The sequence below is a fragment of the Syngnathoides biaculeatus genome, unplaced genomic scaffold (assembly GCF_019802595.1).
Source record: "Syngnathoides biaculeatus isolate LvHL_M unplaced genomic scaffold, ASM1980259v1 ctg93_pilon_pilon, whole genome shotgun sequence".
NCBI lineage: Eukaryota > Metazoa > Chordata > Actinopteri > Syngnathiformes > Syngnathidae > Syngnathoides > Syngnathoides biaculeatus.
Genome location: NW_026907537.1, coordinates 33,538 through 46,174, shown reverse-complemented (window position 1 = coordinate 46,174; position 12,637 = coordinate 33,538). Strand labels below are relative to the sequence as shown.

At 43.8% G+C, this 12,637-nt stretch overlaps 3 non-coding genes across 3 annotated transcripts; 2 read left to right on the top strand and 1 right to left on the bottom strand.

Moving 5' to 3' along the window:
• Positions 1-1,677: 1,677 nt before the first annotated feature.
• On the bottom strand, positions 1,678-1,750 carry trnat-ugu (transfer RNA threonine (anticodon UGU)). The gene has a single exon. It is a non-coding gene; the product is annotated as a tRNA-Thr (tRNA).
• Positions 1,751-10,113: 8,363 nt separating this feature from the next.
• trnat-agu (transfer RNA threonine (anticodon AGU)) lies at positions 10,114-10,186 on the top strand. The gene has a single exon. It is a non-coding gene; the product is annotated as a tRNA-Thr (tRNA).
• Positions 10,187-10,676: 490 nt separating this feature from the next.
• Positions 10,677-10,748, top strand: trnaq-cug (transfer RNA glutamine (anticodon CUG)). The gene has a single exon. It is a non-coding gene; the product is annotated as a tRNA-Gln (tRNA).
• Positions 10,749-12,637: the final 1,889 nt, after the last annotated feature.

Genomic DNA, 12,637 nt, shown 5'->3' with positions numbered 1-12,637 from the left:
GCTTCCCAGCTTTTAGTCGGTTTGTAAAAGATCCAGGGCATTTTTTCAAGAGATGGTCTGAGTCTCCACAGAGATTTCACTTTCTGCCATTGGGACATTGTTCAAATTAATGCCCAATATTTCTCCATTTACCACAAACGACTTGCTGACACGCCTCTGCCAGGTGTTTACCACACTTGTGGCATAGCTTGGGCTGCTCTTGCTAATAAATGTAACCACGGTTTTCACCCAAAACTATCATTGATGGGAGATGTTTCAGGCCCTGGAACCCCTGAGAGTCCTGCCATTGTTGAATGAGGACTCTCCAGGTCAAATTCCAGATGCCATCCTCATCTCTCACCTTCATAGCTTGGCCTTTCACCGGGCAATATCTACCAAGCCAATAGTCATCTCCACTCACTGTTTCATTTAACATTCTGACATTGACAGTTTTAGCTGCATTGTCAGTCAGTTTTCGACATTGAATGCAGAAAACTGGGCTTTTTCATCTTCACACCGTCTCCAGAAATCATGCAAATAAGCTGCAGAATATAAACCTAACATCAAAACCTTGATTGGAACGCAGTGTTAAAATATAATTTAAGGCTTTAACTTTAAATTTTAGAGTTCACCGTTTCAATTTTCTTGAAAAATCTAATCTTGACATTAAAGGAGATTCACTATATTTTTCTTGAAATAAAAAACGCACACTGTGGTGCCTCCACATGCCGGCATAGAATGCCAACATGGCGGAGGCAGCACAATTTAAATAAAAAAAACAAAAACAAACAGACAATAAAGCCACTCAAAAACAATTCCGAAACAAAACGCACCTTGTATCCTCCTAAAATAAACTAAATTCCACTCCCACTTCAGGTTTGGGACTCAAATAGGCAGGAGGCAACAACAATCTTAGCAAAAAGGCCGAAAGCGATGCCAATTAAACTCCAGGAAAGAGGACCTAATTCTCTCGCTTACAATTCAAATTTGCAGTGGTACATATAAACTAACAGTATAATCACACTAAACGGGTCACCTATGGACACACCAAACAACAATTATGAATAGATTCGCTTGAATGTCAACTGTGTTGATTTTCAATGTTTACCTCAAAATGTTGCCAGATACTCGTGACTTTTGGTCACATGGTCCACGTCAATCCAATAGTCATGGTGTTCTTGAGCCTTGAATTTAATCTTAATCAACAGAAGAAAATAGTTATAAATTTGTAACGAGGTGGCACGATGGATCAGCTGGTAAAGCAATGGCCTCACATTTCTGAGGAAACGGGTTCAATCCCGTCCCCGCCTGTATGGTGTTTACATGTTCTCCCTCACTGCCTGGGTGGGTTTTCTCGGGTCACACTGGTTTCCTCCCACATCCCAAAAACATGCAACATTGATTGGTCACTGCCTTTCCTTGTGGTTCAACTACTCTTTTCTTCAACGCCTATTTGGTGTTCGCTATTTTATCTTGTTTGTGTTGTGTTGATGTGTGTGACATTAAATTGTCGCATTTTGCTGGTTTGTACAAAAGGGACTTTAGTTTAAATTCACACGTGGGGGAATATTTGTCAAAGTATGTGGAAATTTAATTTCTTTTTGAGGGATTTGAGGGAAGATGCGGAGCGAGCAAACAAAACTGACAGAGAATACAAGAACACAGAAGAATCAACAAAGTGTCACATATGTTTAAAGAAGTCCACAGTGAGAATTGAACTCACGACCACTGGTTTACAAGACCAATGCTCTAACCACTGAGCTATGAGGCCCGTCTACTGACTTTGTCAACCCAAAAACAACCATACAACTGCGCTAGAAAGCAGACCATCGTGGTAGAAACTTTCCTTTGTTTGGTGTGAAATGGACTCCAATATAGAAGATAGCCTTCACCTTATCTGTCAGAGCTAAAATGCCTTTTAGACTAGTAAAGAATTAGTTTTCTGGGATTGGCTCCAATGGGGCTGGGAGGGTTGTGGGGGATTGAAAGTTTGGTCTTATCTCATTTTTCATGTGGTCCTCCGATAGTTTTGGATGACGCTGATCATTCTGGATGCACATTGAGTGAGAAAGAGAGAGAGAGAGAGATGTGCATCCATCCATCTATCCATCCATCCATTTTCCAACCCACTTGTCCTCACAAGTGTCACAGTAGTGCTGGAGCCTTTCCCAGCAAACTTTGGTCGGACTACACCCTGAACTGGTCGCCACTCAGTCACATTGCGAATGTACACACACACACACCCACACACACACACATGAACAAACAAGTATACTTTGTTACCAACTATGTTTTGCTCTCCCATCTCCTTTTTGTAACATCTATGTAAATGGGGGTGTTTGCTGAGGAGAGGATAATCAGAGAGTGCAGTGGTGAATTGTACCAGAGAGTTCTTCTTTTCGCGAGCTGTCAAACTTGAATTTGTGTCTTTGCTTCCTTTTTGTCCTGTTTAATGAATGTCCAATTGGATCTCAAGATACCTGAGATTTCAAGGGGCTGAGCCGACGTCCAGGCACAGACCGTGGCCACAGCACTTGAGACTCTTTCCAGGACTGGGCCTCGGCTTTGTGACTGGAGACTGAGGGTTGACGAGAAGCCGAAGGAAGTAAAGACATCTATGGTGAGTAGGAAACTCACACACTCATGAGGAATGAGTGAATTTGCCCATCTGGGCGACTGCGGCAGAACCAAACCTTGAGAAAACCGGTCCCTATCGAGCAGACAAATTAGTCTCTAAAACATGGAAAAGGGCAACGTGTGTCCTGTTCGTAGTTGAGCTCCGTGAAACGTGTGCTCGCGGGCCATAGTTTGCCCACCCCTGGACGACTGGCACTTCCTAAAGTGATCTTGCACAAGTTTTTTAAGGTACGAGCAATCATTTAGATGATTTGTTTTTACTTTGACTGACTGGTGTAAACTTCATCCAATGTTTATATGATGCGTGCAAACTCAATTCACTTCACAATCAGCAGCAGTTTGGAAAATGTCAAATTCATCCCAAGAAAAAAAAAATGCTGCCTTCAACTCTTTTCATGCTACTCCAAATTTTCTGTTAAACAAAACATAACAGAATTAAATGTTGTTTTTTAAAACAGCCAAACAACTGTGCAAGTGGAAATTAAATTCACCCTCTCAAAACCGTCAAATAAACAACAATTCAAATCTTCCATGTTACAATTAATTTATTTTTTTCTTGAACAAGGAACTGAATGGAAAAATTCCTGACAGGTGTTTGATTCATGTTTAGACCAACAAATATCCTGGTTCAATTTAGAATGGCTAAAGTTAACAGTCAGCCACCTCTACGATGTCATTTGCTGACTCCCACGTCAATCACCAGACCATGCCCAACATTTTAAAGACAGATTGAAAGGCAAAGAAATTATGGTGTGGAAATGAGCATGGTGGCCCCAAGAGGACATTGTTGTATCCATTCATGCATCTATTTTCTTAGCCGCTTATCCTCACAAGTGTCACAGGACTGTTGAAGCCTGTCAGAGTTATCTTCAGGCAGGTGCCGGGGTTCACCCTTAACTGGTTGCCAGCTAATCACAGGGCACATGGAGACAAACAACAGTCGCAATCAAAATCACATTTTGGGGCAATTTAGAGGCTCCATGGAATGCATGTTTTTGGGATGTAGGAGGAAACTGGTGTGCCCGGAGACAACCCACGCAGGTACAGGGAGAACATGCAACTCCACACAGGCGGAGCTGGGCTCTGATCCCGGTCCTTAGAACTGTGAATCCAAATCTCGACACCTGTGCTGCCTCTTACTTCGATAGTCGCAATAAAAACAACAAACTGAAAATGTGCATTAATTTGTTTGGTGACATTGGAGTGCTTTTATTTTGAACACTACTAAATATAAGTTGCATCACAATGGTTCAAAATGGGATTGTGTGGAGATCGAGATTTGGAAAGTGACACTGAGAGTATTGAGTAAGTTTCACGATGAGTACCAACAATAAGCGACATTCTTAAGTTTGGGATCACTTTGATCTCACACAAACCAAATAATGTTTCATGCTGTGTTTTGCAGATGTTTCATGTGTTCATAATTGAATTGTGTTTTTTAATCTTTAAATGGGTTGTAGATTAACAATTGCGAGTAGGCGTGGTGTTTGCTTCACACACAGATGACTTATTCCACATATGCTGAGACATTTGCATGCTTGACAATATGAAATTGAGACCGAGCAAATGCAGGACCCTGTTCAGACTGAAAATCCTTAAGTGGCAGTAAGAAATGTTTGTGTATGTTGTGCACGTCCAGTAGAAGTGAATCGAGGAAGTGGCCGACTGCCGGAAAGGAGACAAGTTTTTATCGGCCAAAAATTTTAACTACAAAAGAATACACATCATCTCCTGTTAGCAGAGGATGGTTTCAATCCATCAACCTCTGGGTTATGGGTCCAGCATGCTTACACTGCACCACTCTGCTTACAGCATATCTTAACTTGTGCTCAAGAGAGAATGTTGATTTAAATTTGAAACGTTATGGGAAAGAGTAGTGGAGGCTCGACTCAGGACAGAAGTAAGCATCTGCGAGAAAGATGGAGGAATGCACTGGAAAGGAGAGGATTGAAGATGATCCGAATTTAAACAGAATATATGTGCGTGAATGAGGATGGAGCTGCCAGGCCAAAGAGCGAGAGGAAGACCAAAAAGAAGCTTAATCGATGTTGTGAGGGAACACATGAGGGCAGTTGGTGTTCGAGAGGAAGATGCGGGAGATTGGCTTTGATGGAAAAAGATGACTTGCTATGGCAGTCCCTAACGGGACAAGCCGAAAGGAAAATGACAAAATTGCAGTTTCCTCCCACATTCCAAAGACATGCATTCATTGGACACTCTAAATTGCCCTTAGGTGTGATGGTGAGGGCAAATGTTTCTGTTTCCATCTGCTCTGCGATTGCCTGGCAACCAGTTCGGGGTTTCCTGCCCGTTGACTGCTAGGATAGGCTCCAACACTCCTGTAACTCTTGTACGAATAAGCGACTCAGAAAATTGATGGATGGCGACATGAAGCAAAACGGCAACCATGTTCGAAAGTTCGACACAGTCTTTCAAATCACTGGGCTTCAGGAAGTGCGACACAAGATCTAAAGCCTGAGTATCATTTGCCCACCACTAAATCCAAGCTAACTTCACAAAATTGGTGAAAGGGAGAACCATTGAGATTTCCTACTTGTCCCGATGCACTTCAGTAATTGTTGTGCACTTATTTCATTTATGCAGCAGTAATGCTGATGGAAGACAGAGACAGTCACAAGAAGAAAGTCCATCCATCTGAGCCGCTTATCCTCACAAGGGTCCCATGAGTGCTGGAGCCTATCACAGCTACCATCGGGCATGAGGCAGTGTATACCCTGAATTGGTTGCCAGCTAATCAGGGCAGGGCACATGGAGACAGACAACAGTCACACTCACACCTCAGAGCATTTTAGAGTCTCCCATGAATAATTTAATGTTTTTGGGATTTCCACACAGGCAGGGGCCCCGCATTTGAATCCCGTTCCTCAGAACGATCAGGCCAATGCTCGGCAGCTGCACCACCATTGTTTGAATAGTAGCAATAAAAAATAAACTGAAAATGTGCATTAATCTGGTTAGTGACATTGGTCTGCAATTATTTTGAACACGACTGAAAATTATTTGCATCCGAGTGGTTCAAAATAGGATCGTGAGGAGATCAACATTTAGAAAGTGAGAGTGGTCATGTTTCATGATGAATACCAAAACTAAGCAATGGTCTTCACTTTGGGATCAATTTTATTTTTTACAACCAAATAATGTTTCACGGAGTGTTTGGCAGATGTATAATGTGTTCAATAGTTAATTGTATTTTTAATCTTTAAATCGGTCAAACATGAACAATTGCTTGTAGGTTTTGTGTTTACGCGGCACACACTGACTGCCGTTGTGGAATATGCTGAGAGATTTGCAAGCTCGACATGATGACATGGAGACCGAGCAAACCAGTGACCCTGTGCAGACTGAAAATTCTGGCAGAAAGCGACAGTCCATGTGTAGATATCTCCAGTGAGAAGATCATTGAGGAAGTGGCCCTCAGTCACTGAGTAGATAATCTTCTGTTTCTCACTGAAGAAGAACAGAACCTCACATTGTGTTAGCAGAGGATGGTTTCGATCCATCGACCTCTGGGTTATGGGCCCAGCAAGCTTCCGCTGCTCCACTCTGCTGTACAAACCACTTCGTTGTATGTACTTTCGTACCCGTCCGAAAAGAATTTGGCAGCTGTTTCATGCCTGCATCAAACTCCAAGACACATTTGGTATTTGGTCAACTTTTATGATCGTTGGTGTTTATCCGGTCAAATCAAAAGTGCTGATCAGTGGTGGCACCTTTCTGGGTACTTACACAGTGATTTGAAATGAACAGATCATTGAAAAGAGGATTTTTTTTCCCAACCATTAGTGAATTGAGGGAATGAAAACACAATCCTTAATTGCACAATATTTCTCACGATGAGAAAGACTTTAAAAAGTGGCATTCATGGAATTAGTTCTAAAACCTAATGCCACCACGATGATGGGACATTTTGGAATGAAGTCTGATGAACGCAGCCACCCTGCTCACACCAATCAGCCGATAAGTCAAATGCAACAAAGCAGATAGAAAAGTGACAGCCTACAATATATGATGCAAGTGTGCTCACATTACATAAAGTATATTTTTACTTACTATTGTAATCAATGTAGAATGCAGCCCTTTGGGGGCACAAACCAGTGCAATCTGTAGGCCGGTCCCAAGCACGGATAAATGCAGAGGGTTGCGTCAGGAAGGGCATCCGGCGTAAAAACTGTGCCAAACAAATATGAGCGTTCATCTAAAGAATCCCATACCGGATCGGTCGTGGCCCGGGTTAACAACGCCCGCCCCCGGCACTGCTAACCTGCAGGGCGTCGGTGGAAATTCAGCTACTGTGGGTCGAAGACAAAGAAGAGGAGGAAACCGGATCCAGCGTCAGAAGAAAAAGAGGAATGCACAGAGCCTACAACTGAGTGTAGGGACTTTGAATGTTGGGACTATGACAGGAAAAGCTCAGGAGTTGGTTGACATGATGATTAGGAGAAAGGTTGATATTCTGTCCATCCAAGAGAGCAGGTGGAAAGGTAGTAAGGCTAGAAGTTTGGGAGCAGGGTTTAAATTATTCTACCACGGAGTAGATGGGAAGAGAAACGGAGTAGGGGTTATTTTAAAGGAAGAGCTGGCTAAGAATGTCTTGGAGGTGAAAAGAGTATCAGATCGAGTGATGAGACTAAAATTTGAAATTGAGGGTGTTATGTATAATGTGGTTAGCGGCTATGCACCACAGGTAGGATGTGACCTAGAGTTGAAAGAGAAATTCTGGAAGGAACTAGATGAAGTAGTTCTGAGCATCCCAGACAGCAAGAGAGTTGTGATTGGTGCAGATTGTAATGGACATATTGGTAAAGGAAACAGGGGCGATGAAGAAGTGATGGGTAAGTACGGCATCCAGGAAAGGAACTTTGAAGGGCAGATGGTGGTGGACTTTGCAAAAAGGATGGAGATGGCTGTAGTGAACACTTATTTCCAAAAGAGGGAGGAACATATAGTGACCTACAAGAGCGGCGGTAGAACCACGCAGGTAGATTATATTTTGTGCAGACGATGTAATCTGAAGGAGGTTACTGACTGTAAAGTAGTGGTAGGGGAGAGTGTAGCTCGACAGCATAGGATGGTAGTATGTAGGATGATTCTGGTGGTGGGTAGGAAGATTAAGAAGACAAAGGTAGAGCAGAGAACCATGTGGTGGAAGCTGAGAAAGGAAGAATGTTGTGCGGCCTTCCGGAAAGAGGTGAGACGGGCTCTCGATGGACAACCGAAGCTCCCGGAAGACTGGACGACAACAGCCAAGGTGATCAGAGAGACAGGCAGGAGAGTACTTGGTGTGTCATCTGGTAGGAAAGGGGAGAAGGAGACTTGGTGGTGGAACCCCATAATACAGGGAGTCATACAAGGAAAGAGATTAGCAAAGAAGAAGTGGGATACTGAGAGGACTGAGGAGAGGCGAAAGGAGTACATCGAGATGCGACGTAGGGCAAAGGTAGAGGTGGCAAAGGCTAAACAAGAGGCATATGAAGACATGTACACCAGGTTGGACACGAAAGAAGGAGAAAAGGATCTCTACAGGTTTGCCAGACAGAGGGATAGAGATGGGAAGGATGTGCAGAAGGTTAGGGTGATTAAGGATAGAGATGGAAATGTGTTGACTGGTGCCGGTAGTGTGCTAAATAGATGGAAAGAATACTTTGAGAAGTTGATGAATGAAGAAAATGAGAGAGAAGGAAGAGTTGAAGAGGCAAGAGTGAAGGACCAGGAAGTGGAAATGATTACTAAGGGGGAAGTCAGAAAGGCATTACAAAGGATGAAAAATGGGAAGGCAGTTGGTCCTGATGACATACCGGTAGAGGTATGGAAGCAATTTGGAGAGATGGCTGTGGAGTTTTTGACCAACTTATTCAACAGAATACTAGCGGGCGAAAAGATGCCTGAAGAATAGAGGAAAAGTGTTCTAGTTCCCATTTTTAAGAACAAAGGGGATGTTCAGAGCTGTGGGAACTATAGAGGAATAAAGTTGATGAGCCACACAATGAAGTTATGGGAAAGAGTAGTGGAGGCTAGACTCAGGACAGAAGCAAGTATCTGCGAGCAACAGTATGGTTTCATGCCGAGAAAGAGTACCACAGATGCATTATTTGCCTTGAGGATGCTCGTGGAAAAGTACAGAGAAGGTCAGAAGGAGCTACATTGTGTCTTTGTGGATCTAGAGAAAGCCTATGACAGAGTACCAAGAGAGGAACTGTGGTACTGCATGCGTAAGTCTGGTGTGGCAGAGAAGTATGTTAAAATAGTACAGGACATGTATGATGGCAGCAGAACAATGGTGAGGTGTGCCTTAGGTGTGACAGAGGAATTTAAGGTGGAGGTGGGACTGCATCAGGGATCAGCTCTGAGCCCCTTCCTGTTTGCAGTGGTAATGGATAGGCTGACAGATGAGGTTAGACTGGAATCCCCTTGGACCATGATGTTCGCAGATGATATTGTCATATGCAGTGAAAGCAGGGAGCATGCAGAGGAACAATTGGAAAGATGGAGACATGCACCGGAAAGGAGAGGAATGAAGATTAGCCGAAGTAAAACAGAATATATGTGCATGAATGAGAAAAGTAGAGGGGGAAGAGTGAGGCTACAGGGAGAAGAGATAGCGAGGGTGGATGACTTCAAATACTTGGGGTCAACAATACAGAGCAATAGAGAGTGTGGTCAGGAAGTGAAGAAACGGGTCCAAGCAGGTTGGAACAGCTGGCGAAAGGTGTCTGGTGTGTTATGTGACAGAAGAGTGTCTGCTAGGATGAAGGGCAAAGTTTACAAAACAGTGGTGAGGCCGGCCATGATGTACGGATTAGAGACGGTGGCACTGAAGAAACAACAGGAAGCTGAACTGGAGGTGGCAGAAATGAAGATGTTGAGGTTCTCGCTCGGAGTGAGCAGGTTGGATAGGATTAGAAATGAGCTCATTAGAGGGACAGCCAAAGCTGGATGTTTTGGAGACAAGATTCGAGAGAGCAGACTTCGATGGTTTGGACATGTTCAGAGACGAGAGAGTGAGTATATTGGTAGAAGGATGCTGAGGATGGAGCTCCCAGGCAAAAGAGCGAGAGGAAGACCAAAGAGAAGGTTTATGGATGTGGTGAAGGAAGACATGAGGGCAGTTGGGGTTAGAGAGGAAGATGCAGGAGATAGGCTAAGATGGCAAAAGATGACACGCTGTGGCGACCCCTCACGGGACAAGCCGAAAGGAAAAGAAGAAGAAGAAGATTGTAATCAATGTAGCCATTGAACGTTGACAACGCCTGCAGACTTTTCAAAACTACCATCCGGCATGATCACCAGTGGCTGCCAGCGGGCCCGCTGCGTTTCGTCGCGGCTTCACTTCTCAACCTTCATCGAAGGTGGGAAATCTTCAATCCCCCACGCCCCTCCAGCCCCAGTGGAGCTAAGACCAACATAAAAGGAATTCTTTCCAGCAGGTTCGGTCTAACACAAAGAGTGAATCCTGTTTCTCCCAAATTGATACCCAAAGGCTCCATAGCTCAGTGGTTAGAGCATTGGTCTAGTGAACCAGGGGTCGTGAGTTCAATTCTCACTGGAGCCTCTACATAGCATTTCCTGGATGTTCTGCTGATGTTTGTTGTTAGTCCTTTAACTTGAAACAATTATGTATTGCATGAAACTTTCTTTTTTCCACAGGAAGGTATTCCCTCAGAATATATGTTCGTGAATGAGAAGGTGGAGGGTGATGATGCCTGTTGATAGCTTTGATAGGCTCCAGCATTCCCTGCGACCCTTGTCAGGATAAGCGGCAAAGAAATTGGACGGATTGATGGTATTGGTATCAAACATAATACCTGCCTCCAAAACCAGTCACTGAGGTTCCATAGTGTAATGGACCAAATGCCTCTCCCACACCAGTCATGGTGTAATGGTGAGCACTCTGGACACTGACTCCAGTGATCTGAGTTCTCGTCTCAGTGGAACTTGGAAGTGTTTGTCTCTCAATTGAGAAGACTTGATTGTGTCAACTATTTTCCAGATGGTATTTCCTCATGCATAAATCTAAATGCCACTCTCATCTGTGTTGTGTCGGTTCTGTGGTGTAATGGTGAGCACTCTGGACTCTGAATCCAGTAATCTGAGTTCAAGTCTCAGTAGAACCTGATAGGGCTTGTCTCACTTAAAACAACGTAAGATTGAGTCAACTTTTCTTTTTCAGACGTTCCCTTCCTAAACCAGTAATCGGGTTTCCATGGTGTAATGGTGAGCACTCTCAATCCTGGGATCCAAGTTCAAGTCTTGATTGAATCGAAAAGTATTAGTCTCCCAATTCAAGTAAGACTGGATTTGGTCAACTTTTCTTTTCCAGATGTTCTTCCCTCATGCATAAGACTAAATGCCCCTCCAGAACCAGTTATAGGGTTTCCATGGTGTAATGTGAGCACTCGAGGTTCTGAAACCAGTAATCCAAGTTCAAGTCTTGATGGAACCTGATTGGCCTTCTCTAAATTGAAATTGGATTGTGTCAAGTTTTCTTTTCCAGATTTTCTTCCCTCATGCATTAGACTAAATGCCCCTCTCACACCAATCATTGCGGTTCCATGGTGTAATGGTGAGCACCATGAACTCTGAAACCACGAATCCAAGTTCAAGTCTTAATGGAACCTCATTGGCCTTGTCCAACATGAAACTAAACTGAACGGAATTGGATTGTATCAAGATTTCTTTTCCAGACGTTCTTCCCTCATGCATCAGACCAAATGTCCTTCCCACACTGGGTTTCCATGGTGTAATGGTGAGCACTCTGGACTCTAAATCCAGCAATTTGAGTTCAAGTCTCAGTGGAACCTGATAGGGCTTGTCTCACTTGAACCAAGATTGGATTCAGACCAAATACCCCTCCGACACCATCCATGAGAGTTAGAGTGCTGACCATTACACAATGGAAGCCCCATGACTGGTGTGCGAGGGGCATTTAGACTTATGGATGAGGGAAGAACGTCTGTAAAAGAAAAGTTGACACAATCAAGTCTTTTCAATTGAGAGACTAACACTTCCCAGTTCCAATGAGACAAGTACTCAGATCGCTGGAGTCATTGTCCAGAGTGCTCAGCATGACACCATGGAACCTCAGTGGTTTTGGACGGGCGTTTGGCCTTGTCTATGAGGGAATACCTTCCTGTGCAAAACTGAAAACTTCATGCATTCCAATTTACTTTCAAGTGAGAGAACAAACAGTATCAGTTTCCACTGAGACATGAACTTAGATCACTGGAGTCCAGAATGCTGATCATGACATCATGGAAACCCTCATGAGTGGTGTGGGAGAGGCATGAGGTCAGGATACTGAGAGGAGTGGAAGACTGCATTTAACACACCCATTAGTCCTTAAGAATATTTGGTGATGCATTTTGGATTCACAAATGCTCCTGCAGTGTTTCAGAGGTTTGTCAATGATGTTTTCCACGATATGCTCAACATTAATATCTTTGTGTACAAAGATGGCATTCGAATATTCTCCCCGGCCCCATGTCAGCCACGTTCAAGTGGTGTTGCAATGGTTGCTGCTACATGTCAAGGCTGAAAAGTGCGAGTTTCACTGGTCTTCCCTGTCGTTTCTGGGCTTTGTGTCAGTGGAGGAGGGGATCTGTATGGATCCCAGCAAGGTCGAGGCCGTTTCACATTGGCCCACTTCCACAACTTGCAAGGAAGTCCAGAGGTTCTTAGGGAACCTGTACCAAAAATTCATCCAGAACTTTAGCATAATTGCAACGCCCTTACACAAACACAGCTCTCCACACAGTTCCTTTTTTTGGTTCCCATCGCGTCATGCGGCCTTCTGTAAACTCACTGCTAGCTTTACCTCTGTTCTTATTCTTGCTTTGCTGAATCTGTTTGTCATGGAGGTAGATGCGTCAGATTCTGGGGCAGGGGTGGACCCTTGTCGAGGAATCCGAAAGAAGAAAGTTGCATCCCTGCACGTTTATGTCCCAAAAACTTACTCCTGCAGAACAAAATAATGAAATTGGGGGCCATGAGCTATTAGCAGTCA